This window comes from Schistocerca cancellata, chromosome 6 (assembly GCF_023864275.1).
Source record: "Schistocerca cancellata isolate TAMUIC-IGC-003103 chromosome 6, iqSchCanc2.1, whole genome shotgun sequence".
NCBI lineage: Eukaryota > Metazoa > Arthropoda > Insecta > Orthoptera > Acrididae > Schistocerca > Schistocerca cancellata.
Genome location: NC_064631.1, coordinates 603142963 through 603150330, shown reverse-complemented (window position 1 = coordinate 603150330; position 7368 = coordinate 603142963). Strand labels below are relative to the sequence as shown.

General features: G+C 39.6%; 1 pseudogene; it reads left to right on the top strand.

Moving 5' to 3' along the window:
* Positions 1 to 6907: 6907 nt before the first annotated feature.
* Positions 6908 to 7026, top strand: LOC126089956 (5S ribosomal RNA; annotated as a pseudogene).
* The last annotated feature ends 342 nt before the right edge of the window (positions 7027 to 7368 follow it).

Sequence of the window (7368 nt, the reverse complement as noted above, 5' to 3'; positions counted from 1 at the left end):
CACGGTGTACATGGTACGGAAACAACTGGTTCTCCCGTAGCACTCTCCATACAGTGACGTGGTCAACGTTACCATGTACAGCAGCAACTTCTCTGACGCTGACATTAGGGTTATCGTCAACTGCACGAAGAACTGCCTCGTCCATTGCAGGTGTCGTCGTCGTTCTAGGTCTTCCCCAGTCGCGAGTCATGGAATGTTCCGTGCTCCCTAAGACGCCGATCAATTGCTTCGAACGTCTTCCTATCGGGACACCTTCGTTCTGGGAATCTGTCTCGATACAAACGTACCGCGCCACGGCTATTGCCCCGTGCTAATCCATACATCAAATGAGCATCTGCCAACTCCGCATTTGTAAACATTGCACTGACTGCAAAACCACGTTCGTGATGAACACTAACCTGTGGATGCTACGTACTGATGTGCTTGATGCTAGTACTGTAGAGCAATGAGTCGCATGTCAACACAAGCACAGAAGTCAACATTACCTTCGTTCAATTGGGCCAACTGGCGGTGAATCGAGGAAGTACAGAACGTACTCACGAAACTAAAATGAGCCCTAACGTGGAAATTAAGCGTTTCCGGATACATGTTCACATAACATCTTTTCTTTATTTGTGTGTGAGGAATGTTTCCTGAAAGTTTGGCCGTACCTTTTTGTAACACCCTGTATATATAACAATTGGCCAGCTTAACTCCGTCGTGTGATATAAATACAATAACCAGGCGGCACTTAGAAAAGGACCAGCCAAACTGTTTTCAATGGCGCTTAACACTGACAGAATGTATCAGCAGGCTCTAGTAAATGTCAATCATCACATCACATACAGCTCTCACTAGAACTAAGCAAATTGAAATTAACATATTCGAGGACAGACTCAGTAGGAGTAGCAACGGCAGGCCAAGAAAATGAAGTCAACAGCACTGAACCCAGTAGTCAATTGCGGCCACAATTCGCAGCACAAGCAAGGCCCTTACCCTCTTGCTTGTTCGACGAAGCCAGCCGCCGCAGATCCCGGAGCCAGGAGACATGCAGGAAGCGAAATACACCAACGGCTTCCCAGTAACGTGACTGCTTCCACGCCGGCGATATTTGCTACAGCCCCTTTTAAATGTGCTCTTCCTGCTACCTCGCACGGCGCCTGTACTGTCCGCCAGACTTCCCAAACGACGTGACTGTTCGGTGTCCCCCCCGCCCCCCCACCCCAAAAAAAAAAAAATCCTCGCTACTTGCTAGAGCTTACCCCTCGCTCTCCGACCGTCCCGGTAGGTGGCGCCACCGCGCGCTCTGCGCACACCGCCGGAAAGATGACCCATACCGGTGGCGGGAATATCGCTGATCGAGGCACACGGCTCAACCTAGACGACGTAATAAAGGCACTAAGGCGGATGATATTTAAATGCGCGTAAGGGTACTATACCTGCTTATCGCTGAAGACAGCTGTTCGTGTCTTCTATTTAACAAAGAAATTCTGAAACAGCCGCGCAAATTCAACAGTTATTTTATTTTATTTAATTTTCGCTATCAGTTTCGGCAATTCAATATGCCACCTTCAGGCCCCATATGGACCTCTCAAAAATTATCGATATTGGCATACTTGCGCCGTCTGTTTCTGGACGACGTGAATTTGTATTCGAGGGAAGCACTTGAGATACAAATTCACGAAATCCAGAAACACATGGCACCAGTATGCCAATATAGATAATTTTTGAGAGGTACATATGGGGCTGAAAATGGCATATTGAATTGCCGAAACTGGTAGCGCAAATAAAATAAAATAACTTCTCGATTTTCACGACTGTTTGGCGAATTTCTTTTTTAAATATTTGACCAGCCGTTCTGCCACTTCCAAAATGGATCAGCAGAGTTGGTGTCTTCAGTATGAAGGCTTGTTTGATACAGCACAGGAAGACTGTATGTATATCAAACCCAATGAAAAGTTTGCTAACGAAAACTGAGAAGTAGAAAACATTTTTATAATCATATTTTAAATGTCGTAGAGAAAATAGGATCCAACTATTCATTAGAAAATGAAAGGCAGTATATGGATAAAATTGAAATTCAACCCACTTCTCGTGTTGAAAATAAGAAAATAATAAATTCACTAAAAATTAATAGTTTACATTGAATTGATGGCATTTCCAACAGAGAATTAAAAGCTTGCTCCCAACAGATAAGTTGTATTCTCAGCCACATATGTAGTAGCCCACTGAAACATAGCATTTTTCCAGACAGACTGAAATACGCTGTTGTTAAACCTTTGCATTAGCAAGGGGACAGGTCTGATGCTAACAACTACTGCACAATCTCAGTTCTGAAAGCTTTATCCAAAATTCTTGAAAAAGTAATGTATTCAAGAGTAGCATCACATATTTGTAAAAATGAAGTACTAGCAAAATGTTAATTTGGTTTTCAGAAAGGCTTTTCATCAGAAAATTCAGTATATGCTTTTACTGATCAAATATTAAATGATTTGAATAACTGAACATCACCCATTGGGATATTTTGTGATCTCTTAAAGGCTTTTTACTGTGTGAATCATGAACTTCTTCTAGATAAGCTTAAGTGTTGTGGTATGAGTGGGGCAGTGCTCAAATGGTTTCATTCATATTTAACTGGAAGAATGCAGGAGGTTGAAATTACCAGTACAGATTGTCTGCAGAAATCAGCACTGTCCTCTAACTGGGGAGGTATCATGAATGGTGTCCCACAGGGTTCAGTATTGGGTCTCTTATTGTTCTTAATATACATTAATGACTTGCCAATCTATATTCATGAAGATGTTAAACTAGTTTTTTCTGCTGATGATACAAGTATAGCAATAACATCAAACAGACAAGAAACAGCTGAGGGAATTGTAAATAATGTCTTTTAGAAAATTTTTAAGTGGTTCTCTGCAAATGGACTCTAACTAAATTTTGAGAAAAGACAGTACATAGAGTAAATGTCATAACACCATTGATAAATACAGAATTTGAACAGAAGTCTGTTGCTAAGGCAGAATATTCAAAATTTCTGGGTGTGTGCATTGATCAGAAATCGAACTGGAAGAAACACATCGACGATCTGCTGAAACAGTTGGGTTCAGCTACTTATGTTATCAGGGTTATTGCAAATTATGGTGATAAAAATATCAGTAAATTAGCGTACTATGCCTGTTTTCCTCATGACATCATATTTTGGGCTAATGCTTCATTAAAAGAAACAGTACTCATTGAACAAAAGCGTGTAATCAGAATAATAGCTGGAATCCATACAAGATCACCTTGCAGACATTTATTCAAGGAAGTCGGGATATTCACAGTACCTTTGCAATATATATATTCGCTTATGAAATTTGTTATTAAAAACCCATCGCAATTCAAAAATAGTAGCCAAGTGCATAGCTACAACACTTGAAAAAAGAATGATCTTCACTATTTTAGATTAAATCTGACTTTAGCACAGAAAAGGGTGATTATGCTGCCACAAAATCCACTGGTCATTTTCCAAATAGCATTAAAAGTCTGGCAGATAGCCAACCAACATTTGAAAGCAAATTAAAATAATTTCTGAATGACAATTCCTTCTACTCAATAGAGGAGTTTTTAGATATGAATTAGCAAAGGTAAAAAAAAAAAATTATTTTGTGTAGAGAAAACTTATTTTAAACTGACGTGTTCCTCATCATTACGAAATGTCGTATTCATGATAAATGGAACAAGTATTAATGTAATCTAATGTAAATGTAATACAGTTCTCAGCACTAGTCTAACCTGCGCAAGACTACTCATCTCCGCATAACCATAACTTGAACGGTCTTACTTTATTCAAACCTTGGTATTCCTGTATGGTATTTGCCGCCACATATCCTTCCATTGCTAATTTACTAATTCAACTATCTCTTGAAATTTGCGCGACTGTCATATGCTCTTATTTTTGTAACACAGCAACCTTCCCCAGACCAACTACATGACGGGACGCGTGTACGGGCAAACGCGCCAGGCTTCTGATAAAGAGGAACACAACTAATAATTAATAATCCATCCATCGAATTACAAATTCGGGACCCTTCCGGACTATTTCCTAAAGACCAACACATGGGTGAACTCTTTCTGGGGCTGTTAATTTTATTTGGAGATTCCTAACATTTCAGTTGCAGATTAACCCCTTATACAAATTCCAAGAGAAAGCTGGCCAGACTATACTAATCCTAAGGTACTGAGCAACTGAATTCCAAAATCGGATTTCGATTGCGGTCATTCAGAGAAAAGTTAATAACGCACACAAAATGGCTGCAACCGTTAAGAAGTACGTAAAATTTCAAACATTTTATTGTTCTTCCTCGTGGAGACGTAGAGAGACACTGAGGATTGCTTTTCGTGGGTTGGAAACGAGGCGGAATGAGAAAGTTACGTTTCCAAACGACATGGACAGTTGTCTTTGCTATAGCAGGTAGTCTTTCGCTTCTCTTTGTTCCTGTGGTTGGCAATGGCCTATTTGTTAGCGTCGTAGGCTTACTGACCCCGAAAGAAAATCCTGCTTCTTCTAGAGTGGAGACTGAGCAGATGAGTGATAGCTACCTCTCGGAAAACACTCGCTACTGCTAAGTACCCCAAGGGTTCTCAGGTTGGTCTCAAAGGTCAGTGACGAAGCTATAAAAAAGGACAGACGAAAATGGATCAACAGATATATCAAAGTAGCAACTGTAATGCCAGAGGAATTTTCCAAAAAGAGACAGAACTAGTAAATATACCAAAAGAAGTAAATATCGATGCTGTAGCAATCAAAGAAACGAAAATGAAAATGACAGGTAATAAATACGAGTATATAGGCGATTACACTATGTCCTACAGTGGAGTCAAACAAAATGAATGAGCAAGCAAAAGTGTGGTATTACTCCTGCACGTACATAAGCGAAAGAATACTCATATTCAGTCTGAAACTGAGAAGAGACAGCGCCATTGTTACAAGCGTAAATGCACCAGAAGAAGGAAAAAAGATGAGTCTAGAACCTTCTGTGAAGAAATACGGAAGGCTCTGATTAAATACAGCGCTACTGTCCATGTTATTTTGATTCGGAGATTTCAAAGCGAAACTATGAAATATCCTAGTAACGAATATTACAGAGCCTTTTGGAGAACCGGTATGTAATGGAAATGGAACAAATACTGAGAGATTTTGACACTTACACTAATCTAAAAGTAGAAAAGTCACTTTTTAGGAAACGAGATCACCCTAAGTATACTTGGGCCAGTAGAGGTCTTAGATCAATAACTGATTACTTTTTACTAAATGATACGCTAGCGGATCAAGTACGGGATACAAGGCATAGGATTAGATGATTTTCTACTAATCTCCAGAATAGATCTTTTTGGGAAATGGAAGAAAATGGAAAAACAAAGCGCTTATAAAGTATGCTTGCTGGATAGCATCAAATATCTTTACCAAATCAGATTGAATAAAGAACTAGCAAACTTGCAAACTAAAGATTATATAAGAGAAGAATAGCAAAATCTAATGAACGTTATATATAGAGTAACAGGAGAAGCCGTCGGTAAAAAGAAAAAAAAATTAAAGAAAAGGAAGGGCCTACAAATGTGGATTGAGCAGATCAGATAACGTATGAGAAAAAAACCAGGGCGCATATATAAAATACATAAGCAATCCCAAAGCTGAAAAGAGAGAAGAAATATTACCAAATGTGTAGTAAGAAAGGCGCACCAAGATCACAGGGACAGATTTATTTCTAATATCAGGACGATGTTCACGAGAGGCAGCAAATGGCGTGTTAGGTTTTAAAAACCTTAAACACAAAAGAGAAATAGAAGATACTAATACACAATATTGAAGAAGAACAAGGGTAAATTATTAAAAATCATTATCGTATGACGATACAGCACAAGAAACTGAAATTGAAACAATAGGTGACAAGGGATTAGATGAAATATAGCTTGACGAAAACGTGCCTTAATATCACTTAAGAACAGCAAAGAGGAAGGAAGAGATGGTATAAATGCTAAAATATGGAGGAATGATGCTACATCTAAGACTGTTACCTCTCTTAAGCGAATGCTCGAAGAGCGAAAGTATCCCCAAACACTGAAGGACTGCTAGAGTGATACCAGTTTTTAAGAAAAGGGACAAAAGCCTATGCAACAACTCTAGAAGAATAAGTTTACTAGACTCAGCCTCCAAGACAGATGCTAAGATTTTAAACGCAAGACTTAAAAGCATAACGGAGGCAGTACTGCACGAGGAACAAACGGGGTTTAGGAAAGGACGCTCTACGATAGACGCAGTTTTTATTTTAAAACAGATAATTCAGAAACGCAGAGAGTACAATAAAGAAACACACATTGCTTTGATCGATTTTATAAAAGCTTTTGACAATGTCAATAGACAGAAACTTTGAAAGACATTGACGAATAGCGGATATCCAAAACATTTAGTAAATGCGATAAAAAATGTGTATCAGAACACGATTATCACTCAATATCAGGAAAATTGACAAATGAGATGCCAACTAACAAAGGAGTACGACAAGGTTGCTATATGTGCCTAACTTTGTTTAATATGTACAGATTATAAATGCATGTATGGAAAACAGAATCTCAAAAAGGTATGTACGTAGCCAGAACGACTCTTTTAAATAATTTACTATAGGCCTATGCTGACGAGGCAATATTGTAGCAGATAAAAAAGAGGACCTTGAGAAAGGAATTTACTTACTGAAACAAATAAGTGCGAAATTTTACATGGGGATATCAACAGAAAAACTAATACAGTGGCCTTCATGGGGAAAAGAACAGAATCAAAATGATGGCAGGTCAAAAACATTTCATTTTCTTGGGATGAGAAGTGACGTATTGCCACAGTAAAGATATAGAAATTAAGCTTAGTATATTTAGCCAGGTATGTGGAACAATTGCCAACGGCCTTGCCCCAGTGTTAACAGCGGCTCCCGTCAGATCACCGAAGTTAAACATTGTCGGGCTTGGCTAGCACTTGGATGGGTGACCGTTCAGGTCTGCTGAGTGCTGTTGGCAAGAGGGGTGCACTCAGCCCTTGTGAGGCCAATTGAGGAGCTACTTGACTGAAACGTAGCGGCTCCGGTAACGAAAACTGACTACGGCCAGGAGAGCGGTGCGCTGACCACATGCTTCTCCGTATCCGCGTCCAGTGACACCTTCGGCTGAGGAAGACACAGTGGTCGGTCGGTACCGTTGGGCCTTCCGAGGCCTATTCGGTCGGATAGAGAGAGAGAGAGAGAGAGAGAGAGAGAATGTGGAACAATTAACAGAAACCTTAAAAACAAAACTAACAAAGTTACTCAAGTTCTACATAACAGATGCGGTTCCCACACTGCTCTATGGAAGCGAGACCTTACT